We start from the raw sequence: 21,826 nt of genomic DNA, 5'->3' as shown, positions 1-21,826 counted from the left end.
GACACAAAGCAGTGAACAACAATTGCAGCTGCCATACCATGAATGCAAAAGAAATTTGCATGTTTTGTTTTTCCTTATTTTAAAGGCTGGTAAGATCAATGCTCTGCCATACTTCATTAATACCAGTCCAACACTACAGAGAAAATGAGCACGCTGCATATGATATCCAGTATTCCACAAATAATTACAGGATCTGCGAGGGTGAAAGACCATCATGCTTCAACTGTCACCCTCCTTCTACAGTACTTACCTAATTACAGTAATTTTCTAAAGCGGTCTTGCTAAATATCCAGTGAATTTGTAGGAGGTTAATTATCCAGCAGTTTTGTTCTTTTACAACTGGAAGGAGAGCTCCTGCTGGAGTGGCTGGGAAAACCTAACAAAAGCCACAGATTAATATTGCAATGGTTTATTATTTCTTTCCTGGTTCAGAAATCAAAGAAACAAATGGATCTGAGCAGTCTGGGCCCCTGCTGTTCTAAATAATTTGTATACTTTATATCATACTTTGACACAAAACATGACCACAAATTAAAACCACATAATAAAAGTTGAATTGTTCCCAAAATCAAAGAACATTTGACAAGGGAGTCTTCTTCAAGGTCTGTAATTTCTAGCCTCTTTTGAGAAAATACAGCTCTCTCGGAATTGGGGATAGCTTTGTGCTCTGATTTCACAAGGCATTGAAATAGGTAATATCAGAAAGTAAGTTATTGAAACAGAAATGTGGCTTAATGATGCCTTCAAACTACAGCATATGCTGATTGAAATGCATAATGGAGCTCATAAAGAAGGTGGGAAAGAAACACAAATTCCAGCTCTCAATAATCACCTGCTCTCCAGGATATGAATACATCAGACTTCAAACTTTCCTGTTAACCTTTTCCTACCCCACTGTTTGATAGCACCTGGGGAGCTATCTGCGTGAAGTCTGTATGTTCTTCCCATGTTTTCTCTGAGTTTTCCATTTCTTACCCACAGTCAGTCCAAAGACATACTGGCCTCTGTGAAAACTGGCCCTGGTGTGAGTGTGTGTATGTGTGTGTCTGTGTGATAGACTGGCATCCCGTTCAAGGTGTACCCTGCTTTGTTCCTAACTCCTGTTGCTTTCTGGGTTAGACTCTGGCTGCCCCACAACTCTGTATTGGATAAAGTTGTTAGAAAATGTATGCATATTTAGACTTCCTCATTTTCGAGGCCAGGCAATGTCACCCTCAGAGCCAAAGAGAGCAAAAGCTAAAGTATGTACCATACACTAAGTCATTTTGACTTTACAGTATTTTATTAGCAGATCCTTTCTTTATTCCTTCTCATTATGTCTGAAACCATTCTGCTTGGGTTTTTCTTCAGATCACTGTCTTTATCTGTTCTTTTACTATACGAATTCCTAGTCCTCAGTCTTATTCACTCTTATTGATTTTTTAAACTCATGAAGCAATGCTTTCCCTCTGTTGTATTGTACTCTATATGTATTTATTTAAAATATCTCTCCATGTTTTGTTGGCTTTAGATTGGCGATTTGTGTCACAATGTTACACAATAAAGATATGTCTCCTCCAATAGAAAGTATTCCTCACAGTCTTCCTGAATCAGTCTCCATCTGTCACTCAAGGGCTCCCAGGTCTGACATGTTTTCATGCATAAGGCCTGGCTTCAAGCTTTGTCACATGTCAGTGTACTTATTTAGCGTCTTTCACCCCAGAGGAACAAATACTTAAAAGGCTAACTTTACATTTGTTGAATCTGGCTGTCATTCTTCCTCATAATTTAGGCAGTTTTCCATTATTTGTCATGAAGTGCACATCTGACGGGTCAGCCTGCCAACTCCCACAATTTGGAAAGAGTACTGTATTTAAGAACTTATGTGAACCACTTTCTATGTAAACTGAAGGAAAATTCAGCAGTTAATTAATATCTCCAATGTGTGCTATCTGAAGTTATACTGTACTCCATATGTACATACTGTACTCTTGGTTATTGTAACTATATTACATAAATGTTTTAGTAAGTCACTCTGAATATGTAGCTTTTAGTAGGACTGAAATCTGGCTCTTGTTCTGAAGGAAGACAACAGAATGGAAGTCTGTGTCGTCTCCTCCAGTCAACCTTCCACTGAGAGAATGGATGAGTTTTACTGCAGATGGCTAATACTTTGGTCAGTAGCAAGTATAGAAATGAAAGCTGTTAATTACAAATGGAGGTACGGGTGTTGGCATCAGTTAAATCAACACAGTGAACAAGGAAAGGTTTTTTATTTGTTAAGGTAATTACTACAATACCAAAATGTGGGAATGAAAAAAGTAAGACATTATAATTTCTTAAAATAATATTGATGTGAGACAGATGATAATTGGAACATGGGAGGACCAAGGTAGCACTTCCTGATCTCTTAGTGTGAGGTAAATCCTCTTCAGTAATGCTTTACTGCACATTCAATTTAAAAAGGTGAACAGAAACTTGTGCTGTGTCACTGTCATACCAGTAAATGTTAATTCATGGTGAAGAAAAATAGCTTTTCAAAAACATGAGGGGAAGGGAGGTGGTATTCCTCTCCTATAGATTATGGGAGGGGTCTCTGCCATAATGTTTTTTTTAAGAATCGAAGATATGCATTTTCAGCCAAAACTGCTTTTGCACAGTTTAATTTTTCTTTTTGTTTGAATCTGAGATATCTGAGACATAAATGGTTCAGTGTTTTCAGGATAACCTGAGAAACTGAAAGACTTTAAAACACATTTTAGCGATTTTGAAATAACCTGCTTGCATGAGGTAACAAAAAGCTGTCAGGTGGTTCACTCAGCTCTATTGTTTTTAAATCGCCAGCGGGATGAATGTTCTGTCAATTTTACTCAGGCATTTTGATAAGCACCTACACAGTTCTGGTATCTATAGCAACTGGCGACTCTAGGGCCTCAAATGAGCCCACCTCTGAGCTAATTGGATGCTCCTATGCAAAGGTACAGACTCCACAAAAAAGAGGGAACAAGAGAGAGAAAAACTGGAGAACTGGAAAAGAGAGTAGCAGTCTGTGAATACAATCCATTTTGGAGATAATTTATGAGTCAAAACACACTTCTGTTACTTGTCACGCTAAAAAAAAACAACTTTCTTTAATTATGAGGCATGAAATATGAACTTCACATATTTTAATAGTTAGTTAATATCAAAGTGATCTGGATATACTGTATCATGACAAAAACATTAAATAAGTTCAACATAATTCTAAAAAAATAAGGTACAGAAATAGGTTAGTTTTGGAATATTCTGAATTTATCCAGAAATTACTTTGTTTTCTTGTGTTCATTTTGATATCCTGACTAGTCTACACTGACAGCTCTGACCCAAGGCATCTAAGTTCATATTGATAGCAAAACTCCTTACTGGTTTAATTTTGTCATTATACTGAGCTGCCTGTGGTCTGACCACAAATATAAAATATGCACTGATGTCTATCATCCCACCAAAGGGAGGCTTTTCTTCTTTCCAAAACACACAGAGTAGTAACAATTCTCCTGGCAAGCCTGGTAGCTGTCTTTGACCTTTTCAGCCCAAAACCAATTTAAGAAATATATCCACTCAATTTATTCAGCTTCAAATAATTGGTGCACATGGGGACAAGCAATGTCAACCATACCGCACTGCACGTTTCAATTTTTTTTTTAAATTTTGCTACCTTTTGCAATTTTTTGAAAATCTTAAACACTGTAACACTGTTGGATACATTTTGGATTTTAGAAATAGCACATGAATATAGAGAACATAGATGAAATTATAGCAAAATGCATAACTGTTGATGTTATGTTAATATACAATTCTGAAAATCTTTCTTTATAAAGCTGTTGTTGTAAGTCTAATATTGTCATTGATGGAGATGAGCATAGAAAAGCAGTGGTTATTCATATAAATTCGGAAAAACTTAAATGTCCTGCATTTAATTTAATGTGTATTTTTCTTGAAATGCCTGTAATAATGCTACAGACCCCTAAACACTACTTCACTAGGAATAGACAATACCATCTGACAACAATACATTGTTTTAATTACTAGAGACAATATACTCTGATTTATTTTTTTAATCTTGTCCAGTCAGCTATTCTGAACGAATGAAATATCAAAGCTTTATATATTGAAAGCACAAAAAAAAACATTTAAAATTGTGTAACCTAAATTAAAAAGCTAATCAGGTAGGTAAGTGATAAAAAGAAGGCCAGACTTTACCAGCCCAGAGTGTAATTTAATCAGAATACTGGGATTAACACTTTTATTCTTTTGAAAAATCCCATTTGATGACATCAACATTTGCTCTATATGTAGGCACTTACACTGTACCCAGTCACCATACTGGGGTTTTGATTTGGAAATCCTGCTCCAGTGGATAGAGTGCCACTTACTGGTCCACAAATACCACTTGCAGTAGTAACCTGACTTTGCTTAGTCTCCTGCCCCAGTACTGACCAGACCCAGTCTTGTTAAACTCCTGAAATCTGATGAGACAGACAACAGACAACAGTGTACCTACAGTATTAGCACACCTTTAACTGAAGTGACTTGAGTGAAGTACTTTATTCAATGGTAAAACAGCATATTTGTATCTACAATATTCCTAAATAATGATAAAGAGCCCTAAGCACTACTCCACTAGGGTTGGACAGTTCCACCTGATCTAACAGTACATTGTTTTAATTACTGGAGACCAAAATCTGTTGTCAGTGATCAGTGTGACTAATAAGAATTTACTACGTTTTTTCAATAACTTGCTTTCAACCTCCTACTGTAAATATAATATAGTCAGATATAACCACAAAATGCTGTTTCAAATGTAGTTCCACCTCAATAAAGATGATCCGATCTTTAGTTATTTATGGAGCAGGACATAACAGTTTGGTACGGATGCCTTTTCCTATTTCACACTTGTGGGTGTGAAACAAACACACTGGGGGCATTGCCTTTTGACATTCCTGAGTGAGCATGTGCTTTGTGCTTACACTGTCAAAAAAAGGCTTAAGCCTCTATGCAGCCATCCTACAAATGGGCAGTAAAAAATTGCCCTTCTTACTGCAAAGCTACAGTATAGTGCAACATCAATATGCAACGGCGGTTTTGCTGTGTTTGTAGCTGTGGAAACTGAAAGGAGGGTGGCAGGTGGTACTGAGCTTTTGAAAGATGTGAAACCCCTTATAAAAATTAAGTCCAATGCTGTCACAAAAATACATGGAATTAACACTGTAGGACAGATTATTTTAGAAATAGCACATAACTATAGAGTGCCATACATGGAAATTATAGTGAAGTGCATTTAAGACTAAGAACATAAGAACATCAGTAGGGTTATAAATGAGAAGAGGCCATTATGCCCAGCTGGCGTGTTTAGTATCTAATTGATCCAAAGAGCTCATCCAGCCAATTCTTGAATTAAACCACTGCTTCAACAAAAGAAGAGGAGACATTTATACAAGGGTTTTGGGAAAGCTGCTGTATACAGCCACACTGTTGAAGCCGATTGCTTGGAATTGCCCAAGAAGTGACTGGATGAGCCACTTGGATAAGTTGCATGCAAGGCAAGTAAGATGGGTCAGATGGACTCCTCTCATCTGTCACCTTTCTCACAGCATGTTGTCATGCTCTTCTGACCTCTCCTCAGACTACTTCACTTGTGTCACGATCGCTAACCCCTCCTCTTAAGGGCGCTCCAGCCCTTCCTTGTTTTCTCCCATTGTCTGCACCTGTTCCCTATTCCCGCTCCCCCTTAAAAGCCAGACGCAGACTTCACTTCGCGTTCCTCATTGAACTCTGCTTCGTGAGAGCCCGGGGTCCTGCTGCGTCTGGCTCCGTTATGGTTTAACCTTCTGTTCCTGATTCCCTGCCCTGCCGGTCCCGACCTGGCTCATGCTTTTAACCCCTGGATGGATCTCCTGGCCTTGGACTCTACTCTTTCGTTTGGATTCCCCGTTTGGACTTTGGCTTTGTTTGTTCGCCCGGACTCACTTCCCCAGGACACCTGCTCACCTCGGACACGCCCCCCTGTATCCAGACCCTTTCCTGCATGACTTTCTCCCTAGTGTATCTTCACAATTCAGGATCGCGTCGTCTGCATAGGGCCCGGAAAGAACTGCTTCATGACAACTTGTTTTATTCTGTATGTCTTTAAATATATATATTGTACTGTATCTATATATTTGTTTAAATCATCTGTCCGTCACATAAAAGATGTTATGGGTACTCATAAAATACTCTTAGACATATGGTCCCTTGTTTAACATTTCTTGTATAATTTTTAGATTTCAGACCCTATTTTATTTTTTCATTCAAACTCACACATAAAAAAACAAGCATGACCAATAGGTGGCATTTCTAAAGCCACATTGTCTTTTCTTGAAAAAAGTCAGCAGTTGATAGCGTTCTAGCTTACTCAACATGGTTCACAGCTTTTTGAACACTTTCTGTTCTTTCACACTTTCGAGTCATTAACAGTTCAAGTGACAATAAAAATGGTTTATTTTTGCCACATATTTCTTAGAAAATAGATTGTTAGACTTTTTTAAACTAGATATCATGACATAAAAATGCCCTTCAAAAAACATTCAGACTTTACAACACTTTTCTGGGATGAAATGATATACTGTAGTTACTGCTTCAATCACATCCTGCTGTTTAGCCACAATTAGTGCTAAGTAGCCATTTAAGCTTGTCTGAATTGTGTATTTTTCTTTTATGTGGTGTCCAGAGGGTAATCCGATTTTGTCATATAGTTGGTTTTGTAATTAACCTTAGTTTTTGACATGATAGTTTTGTCTGTCATCTTTGTGAGTGCACTACTTGGAATCCTGCAGAAAATTAAACAACTAATCTGTAAGTGGCATCACTAATCATAAATGGAGAGGGGAAATGTAGACGCTCTCAAGGCAGCATTCCCAAGCCCTTGAGAAAAGTCGCAAGTTAAATGTTTTTTTTTCAGGATTAAAAATTCATTTAACCAGGGATGTTCATGGTATAGTCCCTCATAGATAGAGTATATACTGTAGATGGGCAATGAAGAAAAGTCCACAATGTAGAAACAAGTAGTTTAAGTATGCACCAGTTTCATACAGCCTCTGACAGGCAAACTGTTCCAACTGTACTAGGCTGCTCAGCTCATGCACTGAAACCACTGCTGCTAATTGTGTGACATGCCTGAAGCAAAGCGTGTGTGTCACATTTCCCTTGTAGGGGTATGCCTCAGCCTGTCACACTTTTTCAAAATAGAAAATAAAATCACAGACCTCCAGAAATCTTTGGTATTTATGATTTATGGCATTTATGATTCAATCCGCTCCAGTTTCCTCCCACAGTCCAAAGACATACTGTTAGATTAATTGGCTTCTGTGAAAACTGGCCCTGGAGTGAGGGTGTACATGTTGGTGTCTGTGCAGGCCCTGCAATGGACTGGCGTCCCATCCTGGGTGTACCCTGCCTTGTGTCTGTTGCTTATGGAGATAGGCTCTGGCTCACCTGGGACTCTATATTGGATAATGTAGTTAGAAAATGGATGGATGATTCACTCCCATTATTAAAGTTACTAATCAAAAACCTAGATCTCTAAGTCAAGACAGCCGCTATTGCAATCTAATCAGCTGAAGGGCTGATATAATGCTAGAAATTACATTGAACTCTTCTTCTCTGAAGTAGATTTACAACTTCATGTCAGTAAAATCTTTTTGAACATTTTTTTTCTCAGTTCATAGATTTTCAACATACCAAGTAGGGAATTCCATCATGTCTTAAATTCAAACAGTAGTGTTGCTTCTTTTCCTATGTCGGTCATCACACAACTGAAGAAATATCATTGTTGTTGTTCCCATGTTTTCTTCATGAGGGACTGAATGTCTGAATGCATGAGCTCTAGTTGTGATTGTGCATTAGTGTTTATGGTAATCATCCCAGCTTCTTTGTCTGTGTCAGACGATAAATTAACTTCTTCCTCTGGCACTGGTGCTTCAGCCAAATAGCTAGCATGCCATAAAGAACAAGTAACAAAGTTGTGCAAAGCTGCTGTTCAGCAGGTATCAAATTGCCCACTTTCATCATAATGGAGGTTTCATCAGTCTTATTTCTCATTTATCCAGCAGGAAATTATGGCATGACAGTTTTTTAAACAATGCAGTATTTAGAATGCATTCTACTATACTGTATATGCGAGAAAGGCCTAAATTCTTAAAATTTTCCTACAGTACATTTGTTAGCATCATATGCATTAACATTATGTGCCTTCTTTCATGCAGTGACACATACTAATGTAAAATCAAAGTAATTCTTCTATCCTTCTCCTTTTCTCTGAGCAAACCTTCCCACTGCTAAGATGCATATCTGATTACTGTAATCAACCACTAACTTCTGAATAGATGTAGGTGATTTGGGTTTCTCTGACTCCCTCTGGCTTTGATAGCTTCTTACCAATTTGGTGGCATATGAAACACTCTGAATGGCAATCATCCATGATAGTGTAGCTTGAAGTGATTTGTCATTCTCCTTACAGAAATTGTTTATTCTTTTCTTTTTTCAATGCTGACTCTTCAGTGATGGACTGTGTCTCCTGTACTGGCAGCAGCAGATGCTTTCTTCAGAACTGCCTGTCAGCTGATTGGATATGCACAGAAGGTAAGCTTATTGTCCTCCCAGATGTTTTCTGGACTTTTTCACTCTTTCTGTATCTAGCATTTTGTCTGTGAAGCATGACTATTAGTTTTAAAACACTTCCATGAATCCCCTGACTGCTGGTTTTGTAACTACGCCAAACCCAGGCTTATGGGTCAGAAAAATCCTCTGTTACCTTCATTTTCTGAGACTTAAATCCTCAGCCTAGACATAATAATAATTAATTGTCTTTATATAGCGATTTTCATCCTAAAGAATCCCAAGCTTTATATACAGTGTATGACGGAAGCCATTTCATCCACCCAGTTGCATGATGTACTGTACAGTAGCCATTAAGCTCCCGAAACCCCACTTCACAGGAAATCAGATGGAGAAATTGAGCATTTGGGTAGGTGAGATTGTTCAGGGCCAGAGTGGGATTTAGCCTGGATTCCAGGGTTGATGTCCTCTTATGAACAGTGCCTTGGAATCTTTAATGACCAAAAAGGGAGAACCTTGAATTAACATTGTTTTCAAAAGGTTAGCAACTACTACATAACAGTATCCCTGATAACCATAATGGACCATTGGCTTGGAAATTCTGATCCAGATGGCAGAGTTTCACCTACTGTACTGCTCCTCCAACACCACCTTCAATAGTAACATAATTTTCCTAAGAGGCCTCCCATCCCAATACTGACGAGGCCCTGTACTGTTTAGCTTGAGGTATCATCAAGCTGCAAACGGGCAACACTACTATTACAAGATCGAAGTCTGCGTGGCACAACGGATGTTTTCATTCATAATTAGAAAGTGAGGAATGCTGCTGCAATTACACAGAAGTGGAAGAAAAGGCCTCACTATACCAAATCGTTCATGAATCTCTGAAGCCAAGGTGGTAACATAATGCTTAATATTCAAAGATGAATTATGCAACCCATAAATCATAAATGCGACTCACACTAGTCAATCTATGTGTGTACTACTGTTCATGCATTAAAATGAATGAATAAATCAATAAAATTGTGCAGTAAGTAATATAAAAAGTATTTGAACAGGAATGTATATATAAATAACACCCATGAATCCATCCATTTTAACAGCTTTCTCCAATTTAGGGTCACAGGAGAGTGAGGGCTCTCGGGAAGCAACATGTACAAGGTATACCCTGGATGGGATACCACTCCATCACAGGACACACAAAGATACAGACACACATACACTCACAGCAGTGTTCATTTTCCCAGATCTAATTAACGTACTAGTACTGTATGTCTTTGGACTATAGGAGGAAATCCTTGAAAACACAAGGAGAACATACAAACTCCATGCCGAGAGCACTCCAGGTCCGGAAATTGAACCCAGGTCCCCACCATGCCATCCACCTTAATAAGAATATGTTGATAATATTGGTTAATAAATACTGTATATGTACACTGCTATGCAAAAGTCTTAGACATCTTAGACATAACCAGGAGTTATAACATACAGTGCCTTGCAAAAGTATTTAGGCCTTTCCTATGGTGTCTCATATTGTGTAATTACTAAATGATGCATACAGTATATATTTTATTAAACTTAATATTTGATCTGAAACCTGAACAGTTCAACTGAAGACCTCTAAGGGTAAAATAAGTTACAGCACATGTCAGCAAAAACTAAAGAGAAATAAAAACTGAACTAACATAGTTAGTATATATAATATAATGTGTATATAAGTATATAATTTAATTTGTATTCAGGCCCATGAACTCAATATTAGGTGGAAGGTAAGTCTTTCTTGGTAGGTCTCTACCAGTTATGCACACCTGCTTGGTATAATGTTTGCTAATTCTTCTTCTTGGATTTGCACAAGCTTTCTCACAGTGTTGGTGGATCACTTATGGACAACAGTTTTGAACACTTCCACAGAGACTTCTTAATAGGATTCAAGTCAGGAATTTGACTGGGCCACTCAAGCACATTCACTTTCTTCTTCTTAGGCCACTCCAGTTGTCACGACCACCAGCCAGCGGAGATCATCTCGCAAGAGAGCTAACCAGTACCAGCAGCTGGTTAATAATAATAACAAGCGCCGCCGCACGTGTTAATCCATCAGCTCATGCTCTACCGTGCGGCGAGCAGCTCTATTTAAACCATCCTAACCCGCTTCCCGCTGCTCGGTATTGAGTTAACTCCCTGAGAGCTCTACCTGGCGATTCCTAACCGTGTGTCACTCTGGATTTTGGACTACCCCTTTTGCCTTTTGACTTCGTACCTCGCCTCTCGATTCGGATTATTTGCCACCTGTGTCTGACCTGGATTTCGACCTTCCTTCCTCTCATTGACCACGATCTCGCCTCTCGATTCGGATTGTTTGTTGCCGTGACTACCGGCTACTCCTGCGGCTGCACAGGATCCATACCTTCTCATTAGTGATTCATTACACCAGTGCAGCCTTTCCTTGTGCTTTGGACCATTGTCTTGCTGTAAGGTGAATTTTTGTTCCAGTTTTAGGTCTGAAGTAGGCTTTCTCCTAACAGTAGTCAGTACTCCATCTATGTTAACATCAGTCAGATTTAAAATACAATGCAGCCACCATCAAGCTATACAGCATTGATGGTGATAAGTGAGTGAGAACCTATGTTGGGTTAGTATCATATGCTTTGCTTTTAGACCAAAAAGTTCCAATTTTGTCTTGTCTTGTGGGGAAAAAAATATTTTGCTACATGTTTAAAGTATCATTTACAGTAACAACAAGATACAGATACAGAACAAGATATTCTTACTTGATCACTAGATGTACCAATAGGATCACTAGAGCCACACCTATGCTAACGGAAAAACCTTTAAGAAATTTCTGGTGCTGCACTACTCTTTTTGACAAACTAACCAACCTTGAATGCATTTTGCACAACATGAGCTGTGCATGTGAACCGTACAAGCTACTGTATATCACATTCTCAAGGCAACAAATCTGAATTTTCTGAACTGTACATTACAGTAAACTGTAGCTGCCTTGTTTGGAGTCTTGCATGTTTATTATACTATAACTGTGCAAATGCTTCAGATTGTAAGCACTTTGAAACCTAGATATGTGATTTTACATTTAAAACAGGGCAGTGTTTTCTGCAATGTATTTTTCTATGCCTTATTCAGTATCGATACAAGTTTGGTAGTGCTTTGAAATAATTCTTACCATGAAACAACATTTTAAATAAAAGCAACTGCTAGATTTAACTTACATTTACAGTCAATGTCCACAACCATTTAAGAGTAATTCTTAAAGTAATGTAAATATACTGTATGAATACTCCATTACAAACTACAGCCAGTGCTCACAAAATAAATTCATGTACACATACTGTAATCCTAGTCATGGAAGGAAAAAAAAGCTAATAGTTTTTTTTCAAAGCACAGTTGCAACACTGTAATTTTGTGAAATTTCTGTAAAATTATTTGTAGGAGAAATATTATTTTTCATGCAACCAAAAAGCAATTGACAAAACGCAAAATAAGTTTATCGGTGACCTGCTATCTCCCAGTTATGGAGACTAAGCCTAGAATGAGAGTCTGGGGAAGCTGTGATGTGTTTCATTATGAGGTGAGAGGTCACAGCAGAAAGTGGCACTGAGGATATTCAGCTCTTCAATTCGGCTCTCTTCCAAGAGGCACTGAAATGGTTCCGACTTCCAGCACTGCACTATTAAGAATTAATTTAATCCAGCTACCAATAAAGATACCCCTAAAATTAAGTGCTTCAGTACAGATTTTCATATTGTTAGTTTTTAATATGAAGTGGCATCCATTTTGTTTTTGCCACTCAAACTTAATATTCGATCAGAAATATTTCAGTTATATGTCAATACTAGCACATCTTTATGAAATGTGGCAGATTTTGTTTACTACCTACATTATATTTCTTGTCTGTATTTAAATATTTTAACTTTTACCACATCTGTTCATTGTGTAATTGCTTACCCTTTTACAGTTGTATTTTCACAGGCTGCTATGGAACAAGTTCATTTCCAGTATTGAGAAATGTTATGCTTTTATCTCTTAAATATTTTTTTAATTTAAAAAACACTAAAATATTTATAATTGAAACATGTCATAAGTTCTGTCAAAAAGGAGAGAAAGTTGCACTATACCTTCTCCATGTATTCATAAAAAGTAAAGTAAAATGTACAGTAGTATTCATTAATTGGGGTGGAGGGAATATCAGAATAAAACCAACTGATTTTAACTAAATAATTTACACAAGAAACATAAATGAAAGACTGATGCCCTTTTATTTGATGTGTGGCTCTGGTACAGTTCAGTCTGTATACTTAAATAATACACAGTACATACAGTATGTAAATAATCTAAATAAAATACAAAGTGATTTATCACCACGTGGCAAACTTTAACAAATCACAAATAAGGAAGGTTGTACTGATGCCACATTGTAGTCAATAAACCAGAGAAGTTTATAGGGTCTCTCAGGAATTGTATTATTAATGTATTATTGTCTAAGTTAAAATTAGCTGATTTTTTTTTCCTTAAAGGAGTTACGAGAGGTTTATAGCAAGAGCCTGAGAAGTGACCCAAAAAAAAACAGCAAGGATTTTTTCCCAGGAGCAGCCTGAATATACAGTAGGAAAGAATTATATGGTAATTAAGGTTTACAAAATCTTGAATATAAACTGTATTAATTGACAGCACTTTTTATATTTCTTGCACTGAGACACGTTGTCAGTATTTAAAGAAACAATTAAATGTTGAGATACTGTTCATCTTTTAAAATCTTTGATTTCCTATGTTTCTGCTGGTTTTTGCCTATGATGGCTTTATAGATGGTACCTCAATACCACAGCACTAAAACAAAACACTAAACCAGCATTCACCAGACGATTTAAACAGGTGAAGGTACCTTATGAAAATATTTCATACAAATCAGTGTCGCTGTTTGTCATGCTTTTTCTTGAACAAATATGCTCTATGAACATTTTTTAAATAAGGTCCTGTTTTGCCCAGCATTTAGCTGGTTTAATCATCTACCCCCCTCTTTCACATTATCTGGTTTATGGCATATGAAAAGTGGGAATTTTCAAGTAAGTTAAACACTTACTATAGAAACAGAAGCTGTACCGCCTTTTTAAGATCGATCTAGATTTCTTGAACAAAAGAAAGCATACTGTACATACATACAGTAGGGACTCACCAGTCATTTCTTACTTGGTTATTTTCTTTCTAATTTCATTTTGTGTTATTCTTCCTTAATTATAATGAGTTACAGTACTTGTACAGAGCCTTGTAGAGAATCTGAACACTGCATGTAGGAGACACTGATTAACCAAATGTGTCACTTAGAAAATCACCCCCACTCAATTCATGGCCTACAAAGAACATGTCATAAAAAGTGGCTGTAACACATATTTTGAGGGGGATGATTATATGGGTGACACATTATGTTGATGTCTTAAATGAGAGCCTTAGGAAGATGTGATTATATTAATTTGCTTCACAGATTCCGATGATGAGGATTCAAAAGCTACAGAATAAAATATTTCCACTGTGATTGTGAGTACTTTATCAAATCAGACCATATACAGTTTGCCTCCTTCATTCCCTCTATGCTTTCCAAAGACGTTTTCAGTTTATTTTCTATAGTAAGTTAGTTTGAAAAAACATTTCATATGGAAATTAAAATAAGGCACAAGAAATCAAGCCATTTTGTTGAAGTAAATATCCTTGCTAGCCTTTTTTAAAAATAAGGGTTGGATGATGAGCTTAGTTAGATCAATTAGCTACTAACTACTGTACCAAACAAGCTACTGTATATGAGCTCAATGGCCTCCTCTTGTTTGTAACCTTTGCTATGCTGTCCAGTCTTGGATATGCTTTTCTTTTTCCACTGCCTGGATCACAGTACTGAGTTTGGACGCCAGGCACACATGTCCTGAAGACCCGTGACATCAGAACCTAAAACACTACTCAAGATGTAAGACCCAGGAAACCTGGGCTACTTTACTACGACTCTACTACGTCAAGGGTAGAGATCCTGCCATCTGACAACAAATCCAGGACATCAGGAGCTCTACCCTTGACATAGCAGAGATTGTTCATGGCTAATTACAAAGTATGTACTGTACTACAAACACATTGCCTGTAGGGGGGTGGGGGTGGGGGTTTAAACACACTGCAAGTCCTGGGAGTTCCAAAGCTTTATCTTTTGTTTTCCTCTCCTCCCTGCACCCACAAGGTCAACTGTTGCAATATAATTCTGTAAAGTCTCTGTGGCAAACTCGTTACTTACTCTACCTGTTTTGTGCTAAAACCACAAGCAAACATAAATTAATTAATACAGTGCACTACTGGGGGGTTTTGTTTGTCACTCCTGTGCCAATACCGTGGTTTATATTAATTTAATAATATTAGTTAAGAATATTATTTAAGTAAATATTCTAAGACAGCCCTCTAAGAAAAAGTCACTTACTGAAAAGACAGGACACTTGCACTACATTTTTGGAGTCCAAAATCGGTTCAACTGAAGACTTTAATGAATGACACAGGAAATGCCTTGCCACAGTGGAGCAGAGCATTGGGCCCAGCGAATGTTTACTTTTGTTTATGTCTGGCCAAGAATCAGTACAGAACTTAAAATAAGAAAGGATGTGATCTTTCTCTAACTGGAAAATGAAATTAATGAAGATTTAGAGATTCTAGGCTGTGGGAAAGACTATAAAACTGCCAGTAACAGTGCACTCTATTTTACTGATTTTTTTGTTTGTTTTTAAATGAAATAATCATAAAAACATACACTTTTCCTGAAGGCAGCTGATAAGGCTGATTGTTTTCTATTTAAGAGATGAAGCTTCGAGATTTGTGACACTGACACAGTAGCAAAAGTAAATATTTTCAGTTCATCACTTTGAAATTAACCTAATTATTCTCACAGTTAGACATTTTGGCGTTTTACAGTTGATTACTCAGAACATTTCCTTCATTAAAGGTACGGTTATGTGTAAAACACTTCAAAAACACTGTTTTTTTCAGGGCCTGGTTAAAGATATAAGTGTAAATATTAAAGCCATGCAGTTTATTAATCAAACAGTGTATTTTACATTTGTGAAGAACAAAAAACTGATGAAACCAGGCCTTTATATTAGCTTTCTATTTCATCACAATTATTACTTGCTTAAGGAGTGGCTGATGGATTCTCCTTTCCCTCAGATGAAACTCATGTTTTGGGAAACCCCTCTATTATAATCTGAAGACCCATATTTATGAATTGATAAAGAGACCAAGAGCTAATCTGGCTGGCATGACAGTAAAAAAGTGTAGCGTTTGAAACAAAAGTTTCACGATAAGACTTGACAACAGAAACCCCTTGAGATTAATGTTTGTAAATTACACAGGGGCAGATTATTGGGATCACAAGAAAATGGGAATCAGGCAAAACAGCAATAAAAAGAAACATAACTGGCTTGTAAAAAGACATCTTTTTATACCAGGCTTATAAAAAGACATCTTCAGACATTATATATTCTGTGATTAGAAAAGGCACTACCGGCTAGTTGTCTGATTGCACTGTTCCAAAAAAGCCTGCTGTATTAATGGGCGTGAACCCTGTTAGTCTCTTATTTCTCTCAATGACAGGTCATGGAGTGATTGAATGGCCAATAAGGAATTACATTTCTTCCACTCTCTGAGTGATGAATGACTTCATGCCAGTGGAATGGCACATCACGGCAACATTCTGCAAATTAATAATGGAAACGTGTCTCTTACAGTGTACAAGACACATGCAGGCTGGTATTCAAAGCTTGTTGATCCAGGTCAAAGCTTTTTTCTTGTTTTCTGTATGTACTGTAACTGCAAAGGCTGAAAGGAGCAAATCCAGGAAAAATGATGATACAGTATGTAAAAAGTCTTTATTTTTTTACAGGAGCAGTGTTTTTTTTTTTTGCTTGTAGTAGTTTTTCACTTGAAATTTAGCTGAACCTTATTTGAAGGTATAAGATGTGTAGGCAGTTTGTGTCACTATTTACTTTCAATCTGATAATTTATTTTTAAAGCATTTGTTTATTGTACACAAGGAATAAAGCAAATACAACCACGATGCCCTTTGCTCACTTCCATACTCTTACATATGACACTATGTCCAGTATGAATAAAAACACATTTATATAGCATGTAGCATAACTGAAAATATTTCGAGCTTCTCCAGATTATGTAGATTGATTTACTTAAGTGTTACATTTTTATCTACATTCAATCTATCTACAAAAACGGATTACCTCGAAACTCTTGTTTTTTTGCATACTTCATTCTTTTTAAGTCATGGTGGCACCATTGACTCAGAGAAAGACAAGTTTAGAAACTCTCTGTGGGTTGTGGTGTTAAAATCATCACTTTGTAATTTGGAAACAGCAAGGAAAAACTAAAGTCAAGGGTGAATGAAGAAAGAGAAAATATAACAAAACCTGTCAAAACAAAGATCTTGTGTTGAAGTTGGAGGTTAACTCTAAAATAAAATTGTAAAGCATGTTGTCACCACAGTATGTTATCAGACTTTCATTCATAAAAGCATAGTTTTACTAAAAGTAGCCTGACCTTAAAAAAACTTGCATTAATATCATTGTTACATTACATTGAATATGCTTAAGAGTGCATCACTTTGAAGCAGTTCAATTTGTCTGATTTGTCTTTGACAATCACAGTGATATCAATTTTTCAGTGTGACATTTCATTACATTTACTGTAGCTGTTCAATTCCTGCATCCTTCACAGACATCTACAAATATGAAGGCATTTCACAAAGAAGGGAAAAGGGGCAACAAGAAAATAATAAAAGAAAATGTATTTTATTTTTAACTGGATGGGGATTTCTCTTAGACCGCCTTCCTTTTGGGTCTTTTGTCCACTTACTGGTAATAATTTGATATTCATTTTCATCATTGCTTTTTTATAGCACTCTATATAATTTATATGTTTTCAACTCTGGATTGATCGCAATATCAAAACGAACATCTGACTGAGGAAGCCTAATATACAAAAAATGTCTGAATTGTGCCATTAAGTATTACCAAATATTTTTGTTAATTTTTGTTAATTGTATTAGATTGCAGTACAATCAAATACATACCTATGGTAAGGCAGTAATTTGCCTGTGGTGTTATACCAATCTTTAACCAGTTTTTCTGTTTTTTTTATCTTAAACTAGTGATAATGTTGGATATTACTAAACATTTGTTTTTAATAGAAACAGAGTTTACAACATATTAGCATTATGCTGGCTCTGTTACAGGCAAATGTGTATTGTTATGTTTTTCGACACTCAAATGTAGTAATACTCAAGAAGTTTTTTTTTCTTATTATACATTGTATTATGTACAGAATATTGATATGATACTGATATACTGGATCTACTGCTCACAGATGACTACACTGGTCAGAAATGAAAGAGAAACAAAAGTTTGCTAATGGAAATTGCTAATATCTAGCAGTTCAAAGGTTTTTCAATAAAACACTTCAACCAACAAGAGCTTAAATCTAGTGTTAGTGTGTGATACAGAAATGGATACCGAAAAATTAACTACGGTTAATACAGTTTCGCAGAACAGATAGATAAGATCATTCATTTACACAGTGAGAAGAGTATGGTATATTGGAATGGGTCTGCAGACTTTGAGGAAGACAGCTCATCAGTGTACACAGTCTTGTAAGGCCATTAAATCCCCATTTAATAAACTATATGTTTTAATCTCCTCTGATTGTACAAATAATTAATTTATAATTACTGGTTAACATTGCAGCATTGTGGGTTTTTTAATACAGAAAGAAACAGTCAAAACAAGTTTTAAAGCAAACTGGCTTTATCAATCACAAATGCTGCTTATTGTTTACCCTGAGTCTTTACGTTTCAGTCCGGCTCAAGTCACTGACCAGGACTCCTCAAACTGGCAGCACATAACTGGAAGAGCCGCAATGGGGCTGGAACTGGGATTCGTCAGCCCAAGCTCTCTCGACGAAACATGAACGTCTCAGGGGCCTGCCAACTTGTACTGACCTCAGTGACAGAAGCACTGCTCCTGCAATTGGCATTGTTTCTCCTGTAAGACACTGTGGAGCTTACTGTACAGTCTGTATGTCCAAAGACGAACAGTTCAACGGGTGTGCGGGTCCTCATTCTCCTCAAGTGGTTACAGTCACTGCTGTTAGCCGCAATGTAAAGAAACAACTGGTAATTCCACACTGGGTGGACACAAAATGAAAACTACAGTATAAAATGTTAATTGGCTGCCTGTTGGCTGAAAACATGGCATTACTCTTAGACGTAAGAACAAAATTCTTCTGATGTGAACTCATATGCTCCCTCATGTGGTTACAGTGCAAATATAATGTTTTTTGTCAGCTGAACCCCTTAGACCTAAATTATTTGCCTCAAGTACCCCCTTGAGATTTTAACTAAATCAAACCTTTCAATAAATGTAGAAAAAACTAAATCAAACCTTTCAAAAAATGTTAATAACAACCCTCTTAACATGCTTCTTTTCACTTTGTAAAATATTAATATTACTTCTGTTGTTTTTCTTATTGTTATTATTACCTTGTTATTTATTAATAGGACTATTTAACAGCTCAAAACAAACATTTAAAGCTCACACAATGGCCATTTGCACTGGTAATGACCTGCTGCTGTTTTAAATTGGCTAACTTTGCCTTTAAATATTCAGCTGGTTTTGTGGCCAGGTTTGGAAGTTTTGTTTCCAAATGTCTTTTCAAGAAAGCTGGTTTCATACTTTTGTTTGAAAGCTGCTCCAAACAAATCATGCATCTAGGCAGAGGTTTAGCCTTGTCACTGTCAGTGCAGGTGAATCCAAATTCTCCTTGCTCTACTTACTGAGCGTTGGTGCTTTTGTCTGACTTGGGCCTTCTCCTGGTGATTTTCTTTTACTAACCATGAATCTGTCCATTTTGATACGCATGATCACGTAGGATTAAGACGTGCTAACAACGTACGATCACATGACATTCAACAATTAGGCTAATTCTATCAGCTAACTCTGTTGTTGGTTTTTGCATATAAAGTCACGGTAAAGCGTTACATTTGATTGTTTTAATGAAATATATTTTACTTTAAAAAATATATATATTTTAAATTGAAATGAATTTGACATTGACGTTTCCATCACATTCTCGTGAACCCCCGGTTGGGAACCCCTGACTTAGATCATGTACAGTAGCAAATAGTTGGAGATCTGACATAATCGTCATGTGAGCTGACAGAGATTGGCATTGCTAGTCCAAGAGGTTTGTAGCACTGCTGTTCTGCTGTTGCTGCTCACTGTCTCACTGAAGCTGTTTCTGTTCTTCACTCTGGCACCTTAATTCTTTTTGCTAGAGATGATGAATGTTTCAGTGCTTCCACTCCAGTTAATCCACCCCCTTCTTGGAACTGGTAACAGACAGCCGTACTGTATGCCACAGCATATTAGTCAGCACAGCCTCTCTTCTTAGGTCCAAAATGTAATCGTCCAAATGTATTTCTTTTTCTTTTCACTCACCCAAAACCTCACAACAGCATACAATTTCTTCCTGCCATTCTTTGGTGAATAGACAGTTCGTGGTCCATGGTCCAGAATCTCTTGCTCTGTTAAATACTGGACTGTAAACAGCACACTTGATATACTGTATACAGTGATCAAAGCCAAAAGAAGCAGACAGAGAGGGTCCTAATCACAACTTTAAAAAGTCTTTACTGAAGATTAGGTGCAAACACAAGGTGACGTACAAAATATATAACAGTACATAAAACGTACAGAAAAAATCATTTCAAAACAGAGAAAATTAAGAATAGGACAAAAAAAACTGTGAAGCAGACACATGTTGGAAGTGCAAAGACTGTGCAGAAATAAACCAGTGAAAACGGTGCCCATTGAGCAGTAAATCACATGCAGGTACGGAACCATCGATTACAGTAGAGGGGAAATGCCACTAGGCAGAGAGTTGTATTGGTTGGTGGTGGAAATGCACAGTAATGTGAGAGTGATCCCAAGTGCTATAATCAGACAAAGAGCTTGCAGTCAAAACACTGTGACTTTTAACATTTTAACAAATAAAGGTAAGTTGAAGCATCTTTACATCACATTTGAAAATACAACAGGATAAACAGGATATCATGGCAGATCATGGTACAGCTGGAACAAGTGCCAACTACAGTAAAACTCATTAATAGAGCTCACACACCCCGATCACTTGCACACCTCAGAAAGACAATTAGATGAGACCCTGACTTATCAAATTCCAAGTCCAGTAAAAGGACCCAATCTAATTCTGTATGAGTGAAAGAGATTATTTGTTATCACTGTGGAATGTTTAAAAAAATTGCAAATGATAAAAACAGCAACTCCCTTAAAGCCACTGGACTAGACTTAGCTGAGAGATAAAACAGAACCCTCCGTTTGAACCTTTAAACCTGTTGCTATTATTCTCCTTGAAACAAACTTAAAAGGGTTGCATAAACACGTCCTTTTTATGTTATGTGTTTGTTGCATCCCTAAGCTAAAAGAAAAGACAGTGCTGTCTGCTCACATTGTTTTGGGAAGTACTGTAAACATACCCAGAAAAAGCAACTAGCCAGAGGCAGTCAAATCTGGTTCTGGAAATCTGACATCCTGCAGGATTTAGAGGTACTTTTAATTAGCAAATTAGCAAATAATTAACACGTCTAAAACATGAGATGTGCGTTCTTATTCAAATAATTAGCTGAATTATGCAATTAAGTTCGAAGTTGTACAAAAACCTGCAGCAGTCAGAAGAAGTTGGAATTAGAATCGACTACCCCAGAACAAGATCGTCTGACCAGTTCTTTCAGATCGGTATGCCTGTCTCTTTCTTTCTTTAGTAGGTACTTTCTTAGTGAACCTGAGTAAACGCAACAATATTAGTTGATAATTCAGTAGAATCAGATGCATCTTGTTTTTCAAGCCTTGACAATAACGAAATGAGCCCTTTTCTATGGAAATGACTAAATTACCCCCTACGAAAAGCTAAACCCAAAGACAAACGTCCCAAGTAAAACATCAAACTCATATACTGTGGGTTCGAAAAAAATATCAGTCTTTAGTTTTCTGTGGCTACTGTTATTATGAATATTCGTTTAATTGCCATACAGTCGTAAACATCCGTAACACATACAGTACAGTACATATTTTTTGAGTTTTCAAACGCAGTTTTCTGTGCTGCT

General features: G+C 36.9%; 1 protein-coding gene across 1 annotated transcript in view; it reads right to left on the bottom strand.

Annotated features, from left to right (window-relative positions):
• The window catches only part of stum (stum, mechanosensory transduction mediator homolog), a 38,023-nt gene that overhangs the window by 15,082 nt on the left and 1,115 nt on the right, over nucleotides 1-21,826 (bottom strand). The gene's annotated exons all lie outside the window — the stretch shown is intronic.

This window comes from Atractosteus spatula, chromosome 2 (assembly GCF_055471065.1).
Source record: "Atractosteus spatula isolate fAtrSpa1 chromosome 2, fAtrSpa1.hap1, whole genome shotgun sequence".
NCBI classification, from domain to species: Eukaryota; Metazoa; Chordata; class Actinopteri; order Semionotiformes; family Lepisosteidae; genus Atractosteus; species Atractosteus spatula.
The sequence above is the reverse complement of the archived record's forward strand: the minus strand, read 5'-3'. Positions and strand labels throughout refer to the sequence as shown.